The 24,645-nt window shown below is 43.3% G+C and overlaps 1 protein-coding gene across 1 annotated transcript in view; it reads left to right on the top strand.

Annotated features, from left to right (window-relative positions):
• The first annotated feature begins 688 nt into the window (after positions 1-688).
• The window catches only part of LOC100743382 (tyramine/octopamine receptor), a 62,172-nt gene continuing 38,215 nt past the window's right edge, over positions 689-24,645 (top strand). The window contains exon 1 of the mRNA XM_003489795.4: positions 689-841. The gene's annotated coding sequence lies outside the window, so the exon portion shown is untranslated. The remainder of the gene's footprint in view (positions 842-24,645) is intronic.

Raw genomic sequence — 24,645 nt, 5'->3', positions numbered from 1 at the left:
GTTTGGGAAAACGGACACGAGGGGACGGACAATGCCGGACGAAAAAAGGAAACGAGCGAAGAGGTGGCGAGAACGAAGCGTGCCTCGCCGGACGAACCGAGGTGAATAATAATAGGAGGAACGACGATACCGAAAGAGAAGAGAACAGGAGAGAAGAATAGAAGAGGAAGAAGGGCGGGAGGAGGGGGGGGGGAGATGAAGTTAAAACGAGGCGATAAGGGTGAATGGTAAAGAGGTTGGCAAAAGGAGAAAATGAGGCGGAGGAAGAGAAAGAGAAGAAAGTAGGAGGAACGAAATAGGAATCGCGGCAGAGAAAGCAGGAGTGAAAGGGAAAAGTAAAAAGGAAGGGAACGTTTTTTTAGAAAATACCACCCCTCGCGCATCTTTTCCCCCTTCCCCTGTGGCCTCTTCCTTTTTCCTCGGCCCGTTTTTCCCAATTCTGGCAACTCCGAGAGAAGAGTTTTGTTGGACAGGATTCTGCGCGCATGTGCCACGGGGGTGGCAGCCTCGAGGACGTAACACAAGCCGTAGACAACGAGAGGAAGTAGGAAAGAATGCAAGTGGATGCAAACCTGTACGAGGAAGAAGGACAAAGAGAAGGGGTGTGCACGCGGGATAGAGAGGGGGGAGGGTAATACGTGTGAGAGTACCCTGAAGAGTGGCGTCGGTAGTACGTGGTGGGAGGAGGGTAAGCGCGAGGGGTGAGAGGCAACCGTTCACGTCTTTTCGACGTCGACGCAACCCCGTTGGCGCAGAATAGCTGCTCAGTGCTCGTCGAACGGCGCTGTGTTGCGACGGGACCATGCCGCCGCGCCCTGCAGCACCGATCAACCGATCTCAGGTACGCGAGACTCATTATCATTGCCGAGATATCGATACACATATTATTTTTAGTACGACGTCTCTTCGGTTACACGGCTGCCGGTGTTTCGTTGCCCTTGGCGTGGTTAGTGGTTTGCCGGACGAAAACGTGTTCCCCCGAAGATAGATCGCGTCTCACGGGAACGAGATAAATCCGTTTCGCGTGGCTTCCTATTGCTAGTTGTTCGCTCATCGATGATCTGTGTGACTCCGTGTGCCCGTCCGAAATACAGAGAAACGTTCGGTCATCGTGATTAGAAGTGCGAAAAGCTGGCATTCGTCCGATAATCGTTCGTCGTTTCGCTCCACTTTCTTTTACGATTTTGTGCGGTTTAGTGGCGTGGAGAAGGAAGCACGCGTTGCCGGAACGGTTTTTTGGTGAAACTTGTTGTTCGTCACGCTCGCATATCCTCGCGTGTCCACGAGGATCGATCGACGAATCGATCCGATTCGTGCGTCGCTCGTGTACCATCTCTCGTTGGAAAAAGAGTAAAGTTTCAGCAAAGTTTGATCGAAACGCGACGACACGTCCGCTTCCATAATTCCGTGGGATTCGTTATGGGGGTATGCGCAATCATCGACCAGCTATCGATTAATTGTAAAAAAAGAAAGAGAAAAATGTAGAAAACCGGGAACTCTGGAGAGGAAATTATTATCGTAGGAGCCAGATACGTCTTCAGTCGGTGTCCTCGTTTTTCAAAGAAAACCATCCTTTTGTACTCTTCTTACTCGACATTTGACATTCGTGATATAATTCTACCGCCTTTTATCGACTATGCTCCCACCGATTCCGATCGTACGCGCGCGGTATCGCTCTCATTTCCCTGGCGAGTCGGTCGCTCAGTCGTTCAAGTAGTCCAACGAGACCCGAGAACCTGACGTCTTAATCTATCGAATCTTCACCGTATCACCAAAGGCAATCGGATACTTTTTCCAGAGTACGTATGAAGTAGCAAACCTCGAGCAGTTTGCGGTTTCCGCTTACTCTCGTCTCGTTAGAGGTGTTTTGTATGCACGTACGCCGGGACTACGTTTAAAATGATTAAAATCGTTGTACGTGTAGCCGCTGTTCCTCCGTGCGTGTATGCGCGCGTGTATGCGTGCGTGTATGCCGAAGATCAAAGAAACGTAGAAGGGATTGTATGACGGATTTGCAGGGAATTCAAAAAGGGATGCTTTTGACGAAGGTGTCGCTTACAGCGAGAGACGGTTTACCTCGTTTTCTCGCCAGTGGGAACCGATCTTTTTTCTCCTCGTTTAATGATTTCTATAGCTTCGCGTGTACCGCGTGACTAGCTCAAAAGGGAGTAGTTTATTAATTAAGATACACATACAGACTCGTATATACGCGGCAGTTATTATTGAAATATTTGTCTCGAGTTTGCCGGAGAATGGTTACATTATTGGCAGAAAGTTTCGTTGCCCATCCCTCCACAATTTGCCTGAAGTAGGCAGTTTGCGTCTCAGTGGCCTGCGTTCGACGCTCTTGGCTTCCGGCGAAAAGTTAAATTAATGGAAAATGAAGGGAACAGAACTCATCGAAAAGTTGAAGTATTTAGTCGATCGGTTAAAGGTATTGGTTTTTCTTCGATTGGCCCGTAGAAGAAAAGGGGCTCACCTCTCTTTGATCGGCCGCCTAACTTTCTTACGTGAACGTTCTTACTCTTGTCGGTCATAAATACACGGTCGTAGAAAAAGAAATCGCAAATAGAATACAGGTTAGTTAACGCAAAGTTAGCAGTTTGTTTGGACGATGAAACGGTTTTCCGTAACCGATCGATCGAATTATCGCAGACTGGTCAAAAAGTTTCTTAAACGTTGCGTCGATTTGATTCTACGGGGGTGGCACTTTCTTCCTCGAGAACGCGATCCATATTCAGGATGTATCGACGCGATAAAACAGGTTTATTTCGTTCCTTTTTATCCACGAGACAAATAACGATACGACATAATAGAAATAAGAAAGGCATTTTGGTCGAAACGATGATCGCTATAAAAGGATGAGCGCCTCTTCTCTTCGAATAATGCATCTAACGTTGGAACGAAACGTAAAAGAGCATATCGTGGGAGATACGCGTCTAGTTTCTTCTTTCCTCGCAACGAAACCGCACGAAGAATTTAGCCTCGTAACCTGTTCCATGTTCATCCTTACTTTCGCACGACCATCTTTTCACGATGACGGAATAAAAAGCGTATACACGAAGAGAACCGGAAGCGATGAAAAAGGAACACATGGAAAGAAAGAGAAGATAGAAGAAAAACGAGCTAACATCTTGCTGTGTTTCTTTTTCGCTTCGTTATGCTTTAGGGATGATGCACACGGTCGTGAGTATCCTGAGCGCGACGCAGAATAGATATTTCATTGTTACGGGTTGGGATATTTTTCGCTGACAGGAAATAATGCTCGCCCCGTCTTGTCTCGTTAGGAGAATTCCTGTAGCCAACTATTCTTGCGTGTCGCTCGTGCGCGGTCTTCATGCCGCGCGACCGGATTAACGGTACAGAAAGAGCAGGTACTTTTCGGTTGGCCGGTCGCGGGAGACTGTATTCCGTTTCACGACGAAACAAAGTTCAGCACGGCGCGACGTGCTGTCGCTTCGCTGTAGAAAAAGGGAGATAACGGACATAGAAAGAGAGAGGAAGAGAGTTTCACTCGATACGAAACTTCCGCTGGTCATTTGCGTGCCGGTTTGTCTTTCTAAGTTTTGCCACGCGAGCCAGTAGAAGGCTGCCGTATCGGTGAAAGAACTATAGCAGGGGTTGATGTTCGATGGAACAGGAATCGTCGTACCTTTCGTCTACTTTCAGCTTTTTTTTTTACGACTCTTCACTTACGAGTTCGATGCTTTTAAAAAGCTGCTCATCGTCCACCCAATATCACGGAAATACTATTAATCGTTGCTAGTTTCGCGTGTATGGAAATTTGGCATGATAAATTGACTCGCGATATGTGAATATTTTTCCCGTTAAACCGCGTTCGCCGCAATCAGAGCACGAAGTTTAAATCACCGTCCTCCCTTAATACCTTCGGGGTTGTTTAATAATCATTTCCCTCGACGGTATTTAAGCGTACCGTAGGAGGATTTCGCACGACGTGAAATTTTCAATAGGTTCCACGATGAACCGCCAGTGTTTCATATCGTGTTGCCGGATTGCGCGCGTCCGTCGCGTCGTTAGGCTTCGATAAATATGTATTCGTCACCCCTCGACTCTCTCTCTCTCTCTCTCTCTCTCTCTCTTTGGCTCTCTTCCTTTTTCTCTTCCCTCTCGTTTTTTCTCCTCTCTTCATGCGAGAGGAGGTTTTGCACAAGTGTTCCGAGGTGTTGGTGAATTTTCGCCTTGCAAGGGGAGAGAACGGCATAGGTTATTGATTATCGTGAATGGTTTTATAAATAACCGATCGTGTAGGAGCAAGCCGCCGGACGACGCGTAAATATCGTGCTCGCCGGAGTGATTCTTTAAAATCGCCGCGCCGCGCCATCGTGGAAAAAGCTGGCTATCGGGCCACGAGATGAAATCCGGCCATACGTTTGATCGATATCCTCGTAATTCGTCTTGAATCCTCATTTTGCTCCTATTATCTGGCGAACAGCCGCCTGGATATAAATACGTCAGGCTGTCGAGACCTCGATAGACGCTAGGGAAAACCTAAAAACCCGTTTTTACGTTGCCTGTTGTTTGCGCAACATCCCGGACAATATACAGGGCAGGGACAACATTCCGCTGTTTACACGGCTTATTTTCTGCTCATTCTTTTAAACTCGATCTTTCCGATTAACCGGCATGGCCACGATATTAAATTCTTTTACAGCGACTATTTTCTTGCTCTATCCATGGCAACTATGTTTTCTCCGCGTACATAAATACCGGCTACAGATTAAAAAGCATATTTTCTCTCTCGTTTCGTTTTCTTTGTCACGGGATAAGCCGACTGAATCTTTCCATTCTAATTTAATCGAGAGAGTGAATATCAATTTTTTATCAATTAACGGGACTGAAAGCCGTGAGCGCTTGTCGCTCAGGTATCCGCTCTTATTTACGTAACGAGTCGCGCTCTGTTAAATTTCCTGAGAAATAAGGACGTAAATAGTGCCGTGTTTTGCGTCAGTTAAAATAGCTTTAATAAGGTAAGTGGCAAGTCGAGTGTTTCATCGGCCGTTGCTAGATCATCGTCGATTGCACTCGAGCACGACCACTTTCGTACCATTGATTTTCACTCGATCTTCGGATTTGTGAAACCATTTAAATGGTATCGGACAAACACGTACAGTGTCCATCCTCCGAGGGTACCGAAATTGCCACGTTCCGTGGACAAACGCGTTCACACGACCTTTCCTCCGACGTATCAAACACCGAATCGGAATTAGTATTTTTCTCTGGCTGCACGGCGATTGAGAAATAATCGATGCCACGTTAACGTAGATATTTGCCATCCGACGAAACTCATTTTTATCTATTCATATCGTATCCTCCTTTATTCCTCTTCTCGCAGTCGCGAAATTTATCGAATCGTTTATCCAATCTTACGAGACTAATTTCCTTTTTACTTAATCGAAAGAACAATATAGCAAAAAGGAGAAGATCAAAGAAATCGACAAAGAATTTATTACGACGCTCAATTATATCGTATAATAATAGCGAGGAAGAAGAGAAGCGAGCGTGGCGCAGTGACCGATCAGACGCGATCGCAATAACTCGCCGAAGGCCCCGCGTTTTTCTATCGAAAAGTCAAAGGTACAATAGAAAGTCAATGATTTACCAAACTTTCGAGAGATGTATAAGTTCGCGTGACATTTTACCCGGTTAGAAATGAAACGGAGTATCTGACAATTTGTACTTGTAAGCATGTCGATGGAACCACCTCTTGTGAGTTTCTCTTCCGCCACGACAGAATTTCCAATAACGTTCCTTGTAAAGATAGAGATTAATAGTCGACGTTTTTGATCATGTTTCGTCTTTGTGACGGTATAAGATCACAAAAGCTAGCGGCGTTCTTCTTTTTTTTTTTCCTTTCTTTCGATTGGTGGCATGGGATATGCAAATAGCGGTCGACGTAACCTTCCCACCCTAATTCAACAAGCGGTCGCATAAATTTCACGTAATGGCAACCAATTACGGGGTAATAGTGTGATCGTACCTAACACCTACTCCGGTGGACAGGCCATAAAAGCGAAACGCGTGATTACACGTTTAAAGAAAAATTTACTCGCGAAAAAGGAGCTGTGTGTTAATCTTCTCGAGCGAGGCGTTCCTCCTCGCCGGAAATTCATTTTCTCTTGAACAGAAAGCTCTTTGCTCGCCGAGTTTCTTATTTATTCTCACTTAAGAAACGAATACGCGTCATACGCGATGAATTCTTCGCATAGATCGTCGGTACGTATTTTAAAAAACGCTCGGTTCTTCCCCATCGTATTTAATTTTCTGCAAGGTATCGCGTCGAAGTTTGGTCGATAGTCGACTTTCAATGGACGTTCCTATTTCTCGTCTTCTACCTTTCTTGTCTTCCCCTTTCCTTCCACTCTTTCTTCCGATAATTTCGTTCGAATCGTAAATGCAACGCTGCGTAAGATTCCCGGACGCTCTTTACGCTGATAATCCAGTCGCTTTAGAGCACCGATCGACCATGCTGAAAGCGTACGTAAAATGATTAATTAGAGTGCGAAGAGCCGTGACAGAAGCATGGAAGAACTGTCCGTCCCGTTTTGGAGAAGGTTCCTTTTAATTAAAACGCTCGCTTCCACCGCTTGGCTGTTACTCTTTTTCCCGTCGAGTTTCTCGTAATCGTCCACCAACGCGTGCAAGATTGTCGTCAGTTGGAAGAAGCGATCCTCTATTCTACCATGTTAATCAAATGTTTATCATTTCACAAGTTAAACACGCTGCCATCGACACGCAGCATACGTATCTTAAAAATGTCACAATTCGCAATCGATGTAATTCGGCTCGGTGCCAGAAGAACACGAGAATCGTGAAAGAGGAATTTCGGTGGCTAAAAATGATAAATTACGAAGATTATATTTGACCATTGTCGCTCAAAGTCTATTCTTTCGGTCAATCGCGTCCGCGCTAAATAAATAATTTGTTGTATTTCGAATAGATTTTTGCAACTTCCGAGTCACACGTGCGATATCGTACATTTTCCCTGTTCCATCGTCAGCTGTTCGTCTTCGACGAAAATCACCTAGAAAGTAGAAAAGAGGTTGAATTTTCATCGGATTCTTTTTACCAAGCTGCACTTTACTTCGTGAGTAAGAAATTTCCAAGAACTTAGGCAAACGGGCTTGAAGCGTGTGTTCAACCGGCGATAACGCGATCGTTTAAGTCACCAGATGTATCTATCGTCGTCGACCGATTCGTCGAAAGCGAGTCATCTATTGTAATCACACGACGCGTGAAAAATCTCTTGGATCTAGCGGCAGCTGTCTCGCCGTTGCCTTGAAAGATTCTTCCTTTCGATCGTTGAAACGTTCTCTTTCAGCCGCGTCCCCGTCTTTCTCTTCGACACGCGATGCTTTCAACCTTCGCTTCGGCCAGATATTTCCAGAATGTACTGGTGCTCGTGTCGCGAACTCGCGCACTTTTCTAGAGGTTGCAAGTTTTCCGCGTGTCGTGCCATAAATTCCCCATGGAATCGGTAATGCTAACGGAAACGCGTACCTATTGCGAATGACGGCAGCTTCGATTCCAATATCATTCTTTAACGACCACACGAGCGCCACGTTCTTCCGTATTTCGTTCAAGATATCTCGGTCTTGAAACCGCTGATTTTTCAGTTTGGCGAATTATTTTGGCTGAAATTTCGCGAGATAGACGTGCGTTCGAGAAATAGAGCAGCTTCTATGCGACTGGGGACGCACGTACGTACACGATTTACGCACGGCCGATGACAATGCGATGGAAAATTCGTGGCACGAGTATCGAGTGAAAGGGGGCCGTTGAAAAATCGATGAGACCATGGGGAAGAAAGGCTGACAGGTTGGGTCGAAAATGTTGCGGACACACTCGATTTGCCATTATCTCGGCACGGGGAGAAAATGTCACGCTCGATGCTCCCGTTATTGACGCGAAAGCCGTTCTTAATCGCGAATTTAACTTGTAGGAGAGGCCGGAGACCGAATACCAATCGCGTTCCATTTCCGTAAGTGCTTAATCGGTCGGAAATGAATCGCGATGTTCAATCTGTATCGAGACATCGAATCCCTCAAATATGCCCAAAGTATACTTTGACGGCGAATAGGATAATGGAAGGACATTGAAATCGATCATTCAGCTATACCGAATTTCAACGAATTTGAAAATAACCTATCTATCTCCACGAAATTTCCTTTCAAAATTTCCTTTCAAAATTTCCATTCCAAACGTCTATTCGAAAATTCGTATTTAAATTTCAAAATAGATACAAATTGAACACGCTGTGATGCGCGTTAAAGCAAATGTCAAGGGAATATCGTTCGGGGGGGATGTTTGCGGAAAAATTCATCTCGATATGGTCGCTTATCTGTCAGCCAACAGCCCAACTTTACTTTACGTATGTTAAGGAAACATTAATTTGTCCGCAAAAGTTTGTCTTGCATCGACGTTGCAGTGTCGTATCGCAGTTGTGGATGCGTGCACGTCATCTTTGTCCTCGTCGATACTTGTCCCCTTCTTTTTCGCGGTTGTCGAAGGAGTGCGCACTGGTTTCGTTAGACTCTTGTAGCAACGGATGCACCAACGGCAGGCTGGGATCTGGTTAGGACGCTGTTACGACGTACGAAACTTCTGGAGAAATTGCTCGATACCATCAGACGCGTCGACTCTCCGTTAACTTAAATATCAAACTTCCCCGATGATAACTCGCTGCCTTAACGTGATCAGCGTACGCGCACATGGTCCAACAGTGGCACGCGCCCTTTCTGCTTAACTTGTGCGTTGCTGCTTCGTTTGTGTGGCTACGTCAATTTCATTCATTAGTACTCGAGCCGACGAGTTCATAATTGCCAAACAGCTGCTGACCCGAGCATAGTCTCCGCGATGATTTTCCATCGTGTTTACCCGCGTAATTGACTGCAACACGTCCTCTGACATATCAAAAGATTCGATTAACTACGTTTACCCCGTTTGTCGAAGGTTTGCCAGCTATTTAGAACGGCAATTTATTCCTCGTCTTGTTCCCAGCGAAATTAATTACCGTAGAAATCGGACAGAATAATTTCGAGTGTCTAAAATTGCGCATTGAATACGGGAGAATTCGAACGAGGAAGCGAATTTGACGATTCTTCGTTCTGGAAAGTCACGAAGCTTCGTATAAGCGCGCATTGAATTTGCATAACTCGTTTTTGAATCTTCTCTCCTACGTTTCACCCTGTTGGTCCGGAGGAGCGTAAGAGGAGCGTAGCCAGCCATTGCTCGCTTTGACTTTGCAATTTGTTCGAAACTTGCGTCGTTCGAATCCTCGATGAGTTCCTATTTTTGACACACGGACTGCTTCATCTTAGTTGCTTCTCTCCCTTACACCTGGCGAGTCAAAGTTAAATCGCGTCTACCCTTCCAGCGATGGTTGTTTGTAAATCGACGCTTTGAACTTGAGGCCCCAGAGTCGCCAGCTCGCCGACACGATACCAAAAGGCCTTTACGTAATTAGAGAGCGACGAAAGGAGCATCGCCTCGTCGCTTATCCGTGACAAGAGTTCTTTTCACATTTTCTCCCACGGACTTATTCCAACGTGTTTCTACATTGAAACTTCCCTTCTCACTTTTTTCTAGTTTTATCATTTGAAAAACGTAGCAGAAAGCCAGGGTGAGTCTCGCTCTCGGCTTTTCTGATATTTAAAAAACACTCTATACAGGACTCGTATCCCTGAACGTAACAAATCATTTCCCTTTTTAATTGTATTAAGTCAAAGCGTCATCTTTAATCATCCAATATCGTAAAAGTTGGAAGATTAACGGAAGTGGACTCATCGTGTTTTTTCAGTCTTCGTTCGCTACTGATTACGATCGTGTAGCGGCACACGAGCTAGAGGACAATCATGTTGTTGTTTTGTCTCGGAGTATCAATATCGATAACGTAATGTGGTGACTTAAATGGGTCTTAGAGCAAGGGCAAGTAACGATGTTTTATTTGGAGTTAAGTTTAGTTTAACAAGCAATACTCGATACAAAAAGCTGATTACAATATCGTCGTACGTCTAATTATCATACCCGGCTCTCAACTTCCCGATTCATACTCTGCGGCTTCTCCACTGACTCTCAACTGACACTCTCTGGCTTCTCAACTGCCACACTGCCACTTCTCAACTCACATTCTGGCCGTTCTAGCATCCCTTTGTCTTTTCTTAGGCCCACCACGTACGTGTTCCGCGGACGCTAGTTGCCAGGGTCACGTGGACCTTTTCTACAAAATTATACAACTGAAAGACCGACGACACACTGATGGACCCGACGGTGCCTCGGCTCTCGCGACATTGTTCATGGCTAACTTGACGTTTCTTAGGTCCTTTTCCACGATACTACAGTAGTAACAAATAAACTCCGGGCAAAACGATGTCGCCGCTACGTGCACCGTCGAACAAAGACGAATTTGAATTCTCCGACTCTCGCCCGACCGGTATAAATAAACGGACGCGATCGTAAGCAGTTCAGTGTCTATCAGTGTATTTTCGACCAATCGCGGGGAGACGCAATCGCGAGGAGAGACGTCAACGGGAGTCGTAAATTCTCGTTACGATTATAATAACCGACACCACGAGTCGATCGATCCCCTGATTTCCGTTAAGATAATAGGGGTGTTTGAGAGGGTATAACACTGTGATTCACAGAATTATAAATTATATATTTTTTCCACTTAAGTTACACCGTTGTTCATAATATATATCGTCGACAATGAGTTAGCGTATAGAGACGCGATACACTGGCACAATATTCGTTGAGGATAGAGCAAGGCTCTTAGAGTTTTGTTATAGTTGTTAGTTACTGACATGTTGACTTTTCTAGCGGTGTAGAAGAAGTAAGGTACAGTTGACGATGCTGTGTCGGAGGAAAGCTAGCGATGGGTGCGTCTAGCACACGGGACCATCGGATTTGTTCGTGACATTTTTGGTCAGAAAAGCGAGGGCAGTATACCTTGCTTCTGATTGGATAAACGAAGGTGGACTAGGAAGGTCTTAGCCGTCCTCGACAGAGAGTTGCTAGTAGGAAGCATCGTACGTGAGAAAAACTAACTTGTCAAGCCGTAGTAGACAACAGTCTTTAGAAAGTGATTGAGAAAAAGGATATTTGTTCGGTCTGAAGGACCTTAGCTAGCAAAGTACTGGGATGTATGATGGGTCCTTAAGACTATCGAGTGTACGCAGTAAGGATGAGCGAATATCTGGTTCCCGTCTGGCCCGCGGTGTGTGGCCTGGTCTAAGTAGAGTGTCGCCAGACGTAACAATCAGTTATCAACGAGTTATCAGCGATTTTATTTTGCGACTTATACACTGTCTTAGCGAATGCGTTAGTACGAGCGTCTTCGTCGAACATTATCTGTACTTATTTATTTAACGTTTTAAATATACTCGACGGTTTCAACAGCGAGCAATCTCGTCCAATAAATCTCACGATCAACCATCCTACGCAAGTCCTCGACAGTCGTGATGTTCGTCGTGTAGCTGCAACCTTAGTAGACTTCACTAGCCGTGTCGTATCCGCGATTCGTTGTTCCAACATTTTTCAATAAGCGTAAATCGACGAGTCGCGATGCGTAGTCGCGGCTGTGAGTTCGATTTCGCGACGAATTTGCGACCCCAGCCATTATGAGATGTTTACCGCGTGGAATTATGGAATACGAAATAGTTTGCGTGCGTATGAGATTACAAGGATACTTTGCAAAATTAATGGCATGGAAATTAATTATTTCGCTGGTCTCGGTGAAACGAGTGATAAATGCCGAGTTTCGTCGAGTAGGCACCGCTTGAAACGCGTATTGCAAAACGCCTGGCTATGTAACCTTTCGCCAAGTTTTCCTTTCTCGTCGAACTTTCGTCTCTTAACTGCCGTATTCGACGATACAGTCGACGTACCGGGAAATTTTCATCAAAAATGAGCAGAGCCGAGAACCAGGCGGTTCCAATCCTTTTACTGCAAATTAAATTATCTTCCCGTTATATTGTTTGCCGTGCAAATAGCCAGGAGGCTGCTCATTTTTGGCAACCGAATTACCTGGGCTTATTTCGCGCCGCGCGCCAGCCAGACTCGATTTGCGTTCGTGAAAACCTCCAATTACTTCGTTTCTCGAATTCTTCCGTAAATTAACCGATACTAGAGACTGATAGAAACGGAACGATTTAAATTGAACGCGCATCGGTCAAAATTTCACCAGCCTCCCTTGGAATGTATTTCGTTGGGCAGAGTACGAGAACGAGAGTTCTTCGATTGAATTTTCTTCCCGCAGCTAGTGAATTTGTTTTACGACACGGTCGGTGATGCGAGTTATTTTTTACCGAGAACAAGCTTTAGAAAACTAGTTTTAGTTTGCATTCGGAAGCAGCCAGGTCACGAGTTTTGTCGTTTCGTCGTAATTGGACGGCGGATTTAATTGCACATCGTTTTCAATGAGTTAAAGAAGCGTCGTAAATAATAAAGAGTATAAACTTCAAGTAATTGACATTAACCAGAAGTCAGAATGAAATACTCGACGATAAACGCTTTTAATTATCTCATCAGCTGTTGGATACTTCGATAGGAGAGTCAACAGTCGCGTCCGATACAAATAGGCCTGCGGTGCTGTAACTGAAGGAAAGAAGGAAAGAGAAGATACAAATAGACAAGTGCATCTCGCCTTGGACTTACTGGTGACTTCATCGTCTAGCCAGCAGACCCGTGCCTTAAACAATGGGATACTAGAAGTCAGGTCGGAGAATGTATTTGCAGGAAGGGATAATGAAGCAGGAGCTTTCGAGGATCGTGTTTTGTGTATCCATTTCTCTAATGGCTGGTGTAAGTCCACCGCCACAAGCGCTTACCTTACCTTGTCTTGCAGCAGCAACGTGTCACCAGCGATCAGGATCCTCCTAGCATCAAATGCTCCAAACTAGTCTAAGTCCTTATATCCTTTTTTCGTCTATTTTTCCCCAACTGTTTATCCAGACAACGTTTCTTTCCCCTTGACAAACTGCTCTCCGGTACTTTGACGACGTCGTACGTGTCAAATTAGCCAAGGAACAACTAAGGCTTGTTTACGCGGAATTGCTTCATCTCCGCGGCGAAACTGTCAACTCGTATCTTTCCTCGAGCCGCATAGTTCGTTCGTCGAAATACGTTTTACTTTATGATTCGCGATCAGAGAGAGAGAGAGAGAGAGAGAGAGAGAGAATAGAGAAGCCATGTCCATTCCAGCGACTATAAAAATAGTGAGAACGAGCGAATTTTAAGGACGCTGACTGTGTCCGCTTCCCTATTCGCCATAAAAGCCATAAAACTGAAACACCGTACATCGAAATGGCTATCTTGCGCCGTTTCGTCGATTATCCACGTTTTTCACTAAACGTTTTTCGAAACGACCGCCCCACCAACTGTCCGTGAACTACCCCGTCGTTTTACTTAAGTTTGGCCGAGCTCGTTGAATTAGTAACGATCGACGAATCGTTCAGAGATCGGCCAGCGAGTTTCCAGCTCGTAATCAGCATCGAGAATATTTAAGGCGGTGCCCAGGACTTGTTCGAGATAAGCTTCGCGAATATAAAGAGGAAGAGTTTATTCCGCGCATGTTATACGAAAGAATCGGAGAGATTGGCGGATAACGAACGCTGTAACCGACGAAACGCGCTTAGAGAAGGAAACTCATTACCGAAATAATCGCTTTAATTACTGGAACGCGTCTCATTTAAACGGATATGCACCTTTCAAAGCACCGCGTGATTACGTTGCTTGTCTGCTTTAGTTTTCGCGATCACCGTTCATCTCGTATTTCTTCCTTTTTTTCCTTTTTCTTTCTCTTTTCAAGTTTCTCGGGTAATTTATTACGCGCCATTGTTCCTCGCCATACTTGCCAGTAATGACGTTATTTCATAGATCGTAGATGGTGATTAATGTAGGTTTATCGATGAAGATCGAAAGCAGGAATCTCCTGCATCTTCGCAAGTTTTTAACGTTAGCGATGTCTCGCAGGACAGAAGGAACATGAATTAGATTTACTTCCAGGCAAATGGTGGTTCATTCGCAAACCATTTTTCATGCAGACAGTGTGCTTTGTACAGTTGGGTCGAGTGTTAAATGGCAGTGTAATATATTTCACGATGGAACGTGGGAAACGTCAGGTTAAGCTTTTTTCCACGCGAATCGAAGTCTGCTTCTTATGTTAAATGCACTTCCGCCAGTGAGAAAGATTAAATATCCGTTTAACGTTCGATGCGAATGGATGGAAAGAGTCACTCGTCCGCGTCAAACGTTCACAGACCAGAAAGACAAATTGTATTTAACTGGAATCAACGCGTCGATTAATTCGTCTTTTCAGTATACCCTGCGCGACTTCTTCTCATCGTCATTTACAAGGAAAATCGTAACGCAATACGCGCGACAATTTTCTTTTTTTCACGTAAAAATGATCGATCGATCGTATCTGTCCCTTTTCTTCCAACCTTTGCCACTTTCCGCTCGACGAACCGCACGTGTTACAGAGGAAATTGCGAGGAAGAAACACGTAAGCTAGTATCGTCACACAGATACATTTTTAGGACGCTCGAATGCTGCTCTCATCTGGATCCATTATCAGACATACTCTGTTTGGCCGGCAGCAATGGCATTGTCGTGACATAGCGGACACGAGATAAGTACCGACCTATAATGCGTGTAATACGCACACTCGAACTAGGATAACGCTGTTAGTTGTTTCGATAAATATTAATTCCTATCGTTTTAATTTCTATTTATGTTAGATGTATCTCACCGATGGCGTGTACACAGAAACGTAACGAGAAAGCTTAGACGTACCATAGCCGATCGATAAATTATTAACACGTATGCGATCTTTCGAAATATAAATTTTCATCGGACATCGCGTGGTCGATGTAGACGATTTAATGGTTGAACGTTAAATTGTGAAATCGAGTACCTAATTACGGCTTAGCAAGACACGTATAGGACATTAAGTAGTCAGGATATGGCACGAGGGATTTGTCAGACGCAAGTAGCAATGAATCGTCAATGTCAGCCGACCGGAGGTTATAACGCTGGGATTCGCCAGATGGCAAACAGTAACGAGGAACGTATGGTGGCCTGTCGCTTCTAGTTAGCGTTCGTTCGCCATTAAACGATACTTTTGCAGCCGCGTATCGAAAATCCTCGTTCGTGTCTAGCCACGATGGAAATTCAGTGTCGCCGCGGCGACGTCCGACGGAAAAGACTACAGCGCCCGATGTAATTACAAGCTCGCATCCGGTAATTTAAATTTCACCGGACAGGATTAACTGCAATTTAATTCCGTTAAAAAAGTACTTTGACGTAGTCGGTGCCCGTGAGCCTTTACGATGTATTAAAACGAAGCTTTCCAAGCTCGACGGAAAATATTCATTTCCCATATTTCAATCTCCTTCCAGGCTCGACTTATCGATATAGTTGATACTCGAATTACCAACGATTAGCTCATTTTCATAGAAATTTTCATAGAAAATTTATAGAAAATAGTACGACCGTAATTTCCTCTTTCGAAACGTGCTCGTTTAATAATCGAGCCATACGTTCGATACAGATCCAATTCTTGTTTCCATATTCCGAGAATTCTTTCCTATTTCGATAATATAATCCTTCCGTTACTTTTTAAACAGCGATTTTTCAGCCTCTCCGTTGCTTCGTAAACGCCATTTCGTAACGACTAACGAAATAACGATGGTTTTTTGTGCACACCGCGTATTCTTATTTGGCGAATATAAACTAAAGAAAAAATATAGGAAAAATATATTTATACAGCGATACCAGAGTAGGATTACTCGAAAGAAATACACGAGCCTGGGAATTTTGATAGGATGATACCAGACAAAAATCTATAAACCGGTAACAGCGAGCCGTGAAACGGTCGCGTTACTATTTTACGGACCTTTAGCAAAGAAATACGAGGGGAACGTCGGCGGTGCTGTGAACGTCTGTTTTCTTTGGACGCACGCTCTATCGAACGAAAAATTGTTCCATCGGACTGAGAAATTGTATCGACAGGTTCGCGGGTACGTTCTCGCGTCCTTTAGCGAATTTCGACAGAGTCGACAGACTAAATGGAAAAGGATTTCAAATGGAATCAATGATGATCCTCTTCTCTTCGATGCTCGGATTTTACCTTTTTTCCTTTCTCGTCGCATCGTAACCGTCGTTAACGAAGACGAATGGAAATTACGAGCAGAGGATTAGTGTTTCGCTAATCTTTTTCATTCTGAAGTATCGCTACAATCCTATTTACGTTCGATACGCGCTCCATCGAGCGCACATCATTTTCTATTTAGATTCTTCCATAAATCATGTCCCTTCTTTATACTTTCAACGATCGAAACTCGCGTTGTTTTATAGAAAATCGATGTTGAATACGGTAGCAAGGTTGCCTCTGTTTATCGTCGAACCATCGAAATCGATCGGCAAGCCACGAAACGCGTAATAAGACTTTGATCAATCCGTCTTTCGATGGAATTTTTCAATGAAAATATTTGAGGATTTGCGGTGTCCCGAGGGCGCTGTTTCGTCGTGTCTCCGGGTTTTGGCAGTAGAATTTTGGTGAAGTGCTTCGGTATCCGTCGATATCCCTTGTGTGTGTGTGTGTGTATACATTTACGAGTAAATATGTTTGAGGAACGAGACCCAAGAGAGAGTTGCGAACCGAGACACGCGGGAGACGATTGCGCGCTTCGGGAACGATGTTCGAATAGTAAACATCGAGTGAATTTAACCCTGCTAAGATAGCTACCTCTCCTCGTATCAATCTTATGTTGACAGAACACTCTTTGTTCCGATCGATCCTTTGATCGATCACTTTCTATATTTTCGTACTTTGTATATACATATATATTTAATATGTATTTAATATCTATCTGTGTAAAAAATGTAAGGTAATAATACAGAGAAGAGCCACACCTCACGGATTTCAACGACCTTTAAATAAATACGTACAAAGGAAAACATTCTGAGCAACTTTTCCCTATACGTGTTATCGCCGTGACGCTCGGCCTTAATTTTCGAGATATTCATAAAAATAGTTTTCACACTTTTTCGTTGGGTTTGGGATTATTCCCGTCGTCTCGTGGTACGGTGCCTTTACGCGTCTCACGTTTATTAAACTTAATTCATCGATGCTAATCAGCTGTAATATAAATAAAATAAGATAAGTCAATGGATTACAGGTTGGGTTAAATTAATATCACTTTTCGTCTCACGGCAGCCGTTGACGCTAGCGTGATTTACTTTTTATTTCATGCGATCTTGCGAGTGTATCGTAAATTCTATTATTATCGTTTATTATGATTTATATCGATATCTTTTCTCTATTTTTAAGCTTTCCCTCTATAATTACAAAATATCACGTTGTATCAATAGTTTATCATATAATTTTATATATTCAACGTTTCGTGTATTATTATTTCGTTGGTCTTGTGTATTGTATAGAAGTTGCTATACGAATTTATTAACGACTAACGAAGGAAATTAGTAACGCGTAAAAGTAAGAGGATTTGCCATGATCAACGAACGAATAATGGTTCATCGTATCATAAATATTTGAGCATCTTCGAATTTCCTAAATTTGTGTCGTTCAGATAGAGGAAGAAATACCGTGGCGAGAGATATTAATGAAATCCTGGGAATTTCCCTTCGTAATCACAATATTAAGAAAGGGAGCTCGGTAATTAAAATTGTGCGGAGAAATTACAAATGAAATATCGCGTTAACGCATCGCTGCACCTTAACCAGTTAATTCTATTATTTTTAACCAGTTTTCTTCCCATTCTTTCGGAGTTTATCATTCTCGGTATAGTGCGGGCTTCCCATGAAAAAAAAAAAAGTGGAAAAGGATTCGATATCGGAGATCCGTTTAACGTGACGAGGCAACCACGAATCTCCAGATATCCTCTACCGATACGCTTCTTATCGCGATAAAACCGAGCTTCTGTTCTCCGTGTAAAATCATATACTGTCAAGGGAGACAGACACGGGTCTACGCGAAAAAGGGGGAAAAGACGTAAAGGTTTTGTTGTTTACAGACTTTCCGATACGTATCCTGGTTTCCGCGTACAAACTCCTTTAACGAAATCCCACGACTGAATTCCGCTCGTGGTTGGAAGTTTCGTTCTCCCGTCCCTCGATACTTTCTTTCTCTCTTCTCTATCTATCTGTGGTTTGGTCTGACAGTAGGTGACTCCGAGCTTTTGCTCCGCGCGATAGAAACTAAGGTGGAGCAGAGGAAAAAACGAAGTCGTATCTCAGGGACTCGTAAATGGACGTCTTAGCTGCGTCGTCTCTACATTCACCGGTTTCATACTGTAAATAATAGATGCGAAGCGATGCGCGCCTCGCGCCGTTATACCTTAACTCTTAGTTTTCAGTCGACGTTTCGTCTTCTTTCCCTTCGCGATTCCTCGTTTCTCTCGCCTTCATTTACTCTGCAACGCGTCCGTTATTTCGTATCGTTATTATTTCGTTCTACCTCGACCTCGTTGTTCGTAGAATTTCAGATTTCCATTCGATTCTTTTCCATTCGGTCGAAAATATCTTTCTTCGCTCCTGTCGTCTAAGAGAGCAGCTGTGTATTTCCAAAGTGGCAGATTTAACGCTTGTTTAGAACGTTAACGCAATTTTAGAACTTTATCGAATATCGATTTAGGTGTACGTTTCTTCGCAGCTCTTAATCTCTGATTAACCAGGCTGTGGTATATCTTTAATACTTAACGGTTTATCAATTTAAGCTCGATAGTAATCGATGGTTTAAACCGAGCAACGAATAATACGATAACGATTTTGTTGGAGAATCGAGCCGCGTACAGGCTGCATTCGTTTCCATTATAAATTAAAACGGGTAGAATACTTTTTTTTCAGATATTAAATATTGTCTGTATACCTGGCCACTTTGAAATCGATGAATTTATCAAAAGTGGTGTTAATCGATTTAGCGTAGCAGAGAGGATCGGTTAATTCTCCGCAGGCGGACAAGTGACATTTCGTCCTGTTGAAAATTGTGGATCTTTGAAGTCGAAATAATGCTATAGGAACACTTATATCTTCATCGATACACACTTGCACGCGTCTCAGCACTTTCTTCTATACCCGACTCTGTTAACCGACTGAACAGTTTACATTCCTTTGTTTTCGAGACGCTGTGCGCACACACACGTACTTCACATACAAGTATCTCTTCTACGCATTTAACCCAGTCCAGCACAGAAAATTATACATATCTCAACACATCCTATAATTTCCTCCAAAAGAATCGTTATTTACGCCGACAGATATTTCGAATATTCGACCGCGCGAATGATTGTTCGATACAGCGGAAACTTCGATAAGTATCTCGGGATTTTTTCCAAATTTTTTCTAAGCTTAGAATAGCAACGAAATTAATCTTCGACGTAAACGATTCTCTTTGTCCGCGAAGCGTTGGATCGGTATCCATCAAAGCGAAAGGACCGCGTACGAGTCAGACAGTTGCTTAACGGGACGAAAGATCTTTAGATCGACTTAGAAGAGCGCGATCTTGACAAATGGCGCGTTGTAGAAACACCCTGGAAGAGGACAGGTCGCGATTCGTTTTCGGCTTCCTCTGTTTCCCATTAGGGTTGGTTCGTTCAATATCGGCAAACTCCGGGCCGAGAATTTCATTTTCCGGTGGAAGCTTGCCAGCAACACTCCGCCGCTCGATGTCGTGTGGCTTAAATGCACCCTCCATATCGTCTTCCACAGGTTTCTATCTTCTCTCTATTCGCCCTTCTTTTCTCTCTGAAATCGAATCATCGAGAATCGTGGTAAGAATGATGAACTCCGCGAAAGTTCACTCTCCGGAACTCGTATATCAGGTGTCGATCTTAAGGTGCCGGGAAACATCGATACCTTTATTACTCGTCGGAGAGCATTCGTGTTTTCATTTTCCACGATTATCAAGTAAAATCGTAACTTTTATATCATCTTCGTTGGCCCGTTAAGACCGCACGAACCTGACCTCCACGAGGCAGCGTAAATAATGCATCAGGTTGGAAGTTTTCTGCGCGAATTTATCGCCGGTGTTGTTTGTAATTTCTTCTAATAGAGTTTGAGTGGAGGAGTTATTGCGTTCGGCGGCGAAAGCGGAGCTGTAATTGCATTGTTATTAACGTAGGTTGCGCGCAAGGAAATTGTGACGCTAATTGTTCCAAGGAACGAGGCTTCGCTGATTTTGTAACAGATGCGCTGTATCAAACAACCAAGTGTAAAAACGACTACTTCGTTACCAACGTTTCTCTTTTGCTTCTCCTCTTTAGAACCGAAACTGTGAATTCTTAAAGGAAAAAAAAAGAAAGACGGGAACGAAGAGACAAAGGGAAGAGAAAGGAAGATGTTTCGAGGCGTTGAAACGTGTCGTGTCATCAGACGAGGGGTCGTTATTGTTTCCACGTTTACACCGAATTACACACGCTATTGGAAGAGATTTCACGTGCGTTTGCTCGAACGCGAAATATGCTGCCTTTAAAATCGTCAAACCGATTCCGTTCGCTTGGACGATCCGAACGTTTGTGGATTAAGGAAATCGTAAAGCCCTCGCTAACACGATCGCGATCCGTGTCTCGCTTCGTGAATAGATATTTTAACAGCGCGATATGTCTACGATTTAATTCTACATGGGCGAACATCCAATCTATTCCGATCCTTGTAAATATTTCACGCTTATTACTTTTTAATTTGTATGGTTTTTACCTCTACGTATTAGTATTTTATCGAATATATATGTCAGGTTAAGGTTGGAATTTTGGGCGTTTCACGAACCTTCGCTCGAATTTACCATCGCGGTTATAGCTGATATTTATTGGTACAAATGTGGTTATTACAAGAGGCTACAAACAATAGCAGCGATCGGATGATGGAGATGTCGATGACAACGAATTCAGGTTCGACAACGAATCCACGGTCAATGGGATACAAGCATGACTCAACGTACGAGTAAAACTTATTTTATTTATATTACAGCTGATTAGCATCGATGAATTAAGTTTAATAAACGTGAGACGCGTAAAGGCGTCGTACCACGAGACAATGGGGATAATCCCAAATCCAACGAAACAGTACGAGAACTATTTTTATGAATTTTTTTTGTATTTATTTATTTGAATTTTACAATTTGTCCAGTAGGACATTTGGTAAAATATTATAGCTTAGTGGAATAATAATATAACATGTGGATGGCTATCCCCAGTGAGATACCATCTTCGAAATATTTTTATGTATATCTCGAAAACTAAGGTCACGGCGATAACACGTATAGGGAAAAGTTGCTCAGAATGTCGTCCTTTGTACGTATTTATTTAAAGGTCGTTGAAATCCGTGAGGTGTGGCTCCTCTTTGTATTATTACCTTACATTTTTTACACATAGATATTAAATACATATTTAATATACAGGGTGGTTGGTAGCTGGTGGTACAAGCGGAAAGGGGGTGATTCTACGCGAAGAAAGAAGTCGAAAATATAGAATAGAAATTTAAAAATTTAAAAATTTTAAAATTTTTAAATTTGAAAATTTGAAAATTTGAAAATTTGAAAATTTAAAAATTTAAAAATTTAAAAAATTTAAAAAATAACGTCAATCGAGACAACAATCTACAGTGAGATCCATTATAAGGCACCGCACGCGTACCGAGCGAGAATTCAAAGTCGATTTTCTCGAAAACAAAGCCTCGAACGAAAAATTTTTATTCTATATTTTCGACTGCTTTTTTCGCGTAGAATCATCCCCTTTCCGCTTGTACCACCAGTTACCAACCACCCTGTATATCGACAATTTTATATTTTACACTCGGTTATCGTACACCGGTAAAGATCTGTAGCGGCACATGAGTTAGAATTCGATTCAAGTGTTGTTGTTTTGCTTCGGAGTATGAAGTTTGTTAGGTTACGTATAACGTAAGAATAAACAAACTCCGAGCAAAACAACGTCGCCGCTACACGTAAACTCCGAGCAAAACAACGACGCCGCTACCCGTAACCGTAAAACAAAGACAAATTTGAATCTTCCGATTCCCCCCCGACTACTATAAATAAACGGACGCGATCGCAAACGGATTATTATAAACAGCGACCAAACGACTGTGGCGGATGAAAAGAGAGTTTGCGTTTCGTCCCGGGACTAGACGTAGAGGAAATCTCGCTAGGTGCGATATTTGTATCAATCGCTCGTATATTCGACCGCTAGCGAGTTAGACAGACTCGTTGTCGTCGTAGCCCTCTAGTTGGTACCAGCGGATCGCCCGGGAGGTGTTGCACCGCGTTGATGCCTCGACCTGACGGCGTCCTGTTGATACCGATCCGCCACACGACGTTACGCACACCGTTTCGCGACTAGTACATTGTATCGACGATTTCAAATATAATAACGATTTTACTTACCAGTAATCTCATCGTTTAACCTCCCACAGATCCTTTACAGTCGCTCCTTTCTTTCATCTCTGTAAAGTAAAATGTTTCGACGCTGTGGCATCAACGATGCAACTTCCACCGAACGAGAATATAACTCGTTCTGGATTCTACGTTCTGCCGTATTAATTTATCATTATCGAGAACGTCGCGAGGAAATTGTTGATTCGCGCGTTTCGTATTACGAGATTTCGGGATTAATGCAGGCGAGTTTAAAGAAGGAAAAATCTATAAAAGTGATGTCGCTTTGCGTAATGGCTTTATTATGTTAGCGGGACCGTTCTGCTGTAGTCTTTCCATTTACAGCGCCATTGAAATCGTTTAAGCCATGAACGTTAATTCACGAGTAAGAGAAAAACGTTGAACAGAGATCCACTTTGACAGAAAGTTAATTTAATTTCAAGTTTGCACATCGTTCCGCTGTTGTATCTGTAGACTCTGTGTCTGGTTTTTTTTTTTATCAGCAATGGTCGATAGGTAATTCGAGTCGCACCGACGACAAAGTTGAAACTAGCTCCCTAGGTAGAGGAATTTCTTTGTGTCGGTCAGTCAAATAACGATGGTCGCTCGATTCATTACGTCGTGCTTGGCGCGCTGACATTTCAGATATCAAAGGGAATTTGGAAATAAGAGGAACGTCTTACGAGCGGAACTGCGATGCACCTTCAAGCAGAACGTCGCTGACTCCCAAAGAGGATTTGAAAAACTTGCGCGGAGCCTTTTGATCTGTCGCGTCCGGGGAACATCGAATGAGTTCTTTTCTGCCTGAGAACCTTGCGTGAAATTTACCGAACGTTTTAATGGCCGCGGCAATATTATTTTACATTATCCGAACAAAAGAATTCGCTTGGATATTCATCGTCGTGGGATATTTTCTCGCGCGATCGGTATGCTACGAAGCGTAACAAAGCGTTACAAGAAGAAAGAAAAATCGAAATGGAGAATTTTCTTCGATGACCGACAATATCGATCTCTTTCGTTATAAATTCTCCAGATAGTAGATTATCGAAGAAATGGCACGATCCTAAAAGTCCATTGTAATCTACGAAAGAGCTGGTATTCTGTTCGTGGGTTATCAACACTCCGATCGACACGGCGATCAGCGAAACTGCTGCAATTTCATGTGTTCTACACGCGTCACAAATTCGGCAATACCAACGTGTCTGCATTATCCGAAAAACGGTAGGAACACGTGCGCGGACCACTCGACACGTTGCAGAGGTCAATGATCGTGTACGGGATATCGGCCCGATCATCCACAACTTCGGTTTTATACGATTCGATCGAGACAATGGAAAAATAATCGTTGATGAGTAGTCCGTGGACAAGATCGATAATATCATAATATTGCCTTTATGCCCTCGTCCGTGATAGTTTATCGGAATATCGGTGCAATACTTTTCGGTTATAAACGTGCAAATTATGCTCATTTTGTTTAATGGGCGGATTCTGCGTTAGTAATCGAATATGTAAATCAAATACGTCGGGATCGTTCGCGAAATTATGTTATCGGCGTTCGCCGCATCGATGCTATTCGTTCGAGACGGCTGCGTATTAATTAATAGCTTTTGAATCGTTCGAATCGACGATGGTAGGTGGAAAACGTAGCGTGAAACGAGTTTTTCTCAGCCAACTTTTTACAACGTTAACGTGCTACGACGATTTCTTCGTGAATTCGGCCGACTCGACGATTTTACGATAATTCGATCGGCAGTTCCATCGATATACGACTGGCCGTAAAGAGACGGAAAACCAGCGACTCGCGCGTGGAAAAATGTCCTCGATGATCGGGATATATGATCCTGGAATACGTAATCCTGTACGTATTGATGGATGGTTTATGGAAGAATTTGAAATACCGCGTGTTTGCTAAATCGCCACTTCGTTGACTTTCGCCGTTGGATCTTCGATCACATCGCGTATTATACACAAACGTGGCGTGTTAGGAATCAATCTTTTACATCAAACAATCGCTCCATCAACCTTCACCCTTTCTGTAAACTCAACGACATCTGTGATCTTCATTTCCATTGGCGCCGGTGTTCTCGCCGGAACGCGTAGGTAAAGTAACTTGGTAACTTGGATGATTTCTACAACCGCGATAATAATTAGGGATCCGCAGTTCAAACAAGAAAACTCGTACAATGGTATTAATTATACGACATGGAGTTTCCTGGACAATCAACAAAGGGGCCGATGTT

The sequence above is a fragment of the Bombus impatiens genome, unplaced genomic scaffold (assembly GCF_000188095.3).
Source record: "Bombus impatiens unplaced genomic scaffold, BIMP_2.2 scf_0377, whole genome shotgun sequence".
In the NCBI taxonomy this organism is placed as follows: Eukaryota; Metazoa; Arthropoda; class Insecta; order Hymenoptera; family Apidae; genus Bombus; species Bombus impatiens.
This window is presented reverse-complemented; position numbering and strand designations above follow the sequence as displayed.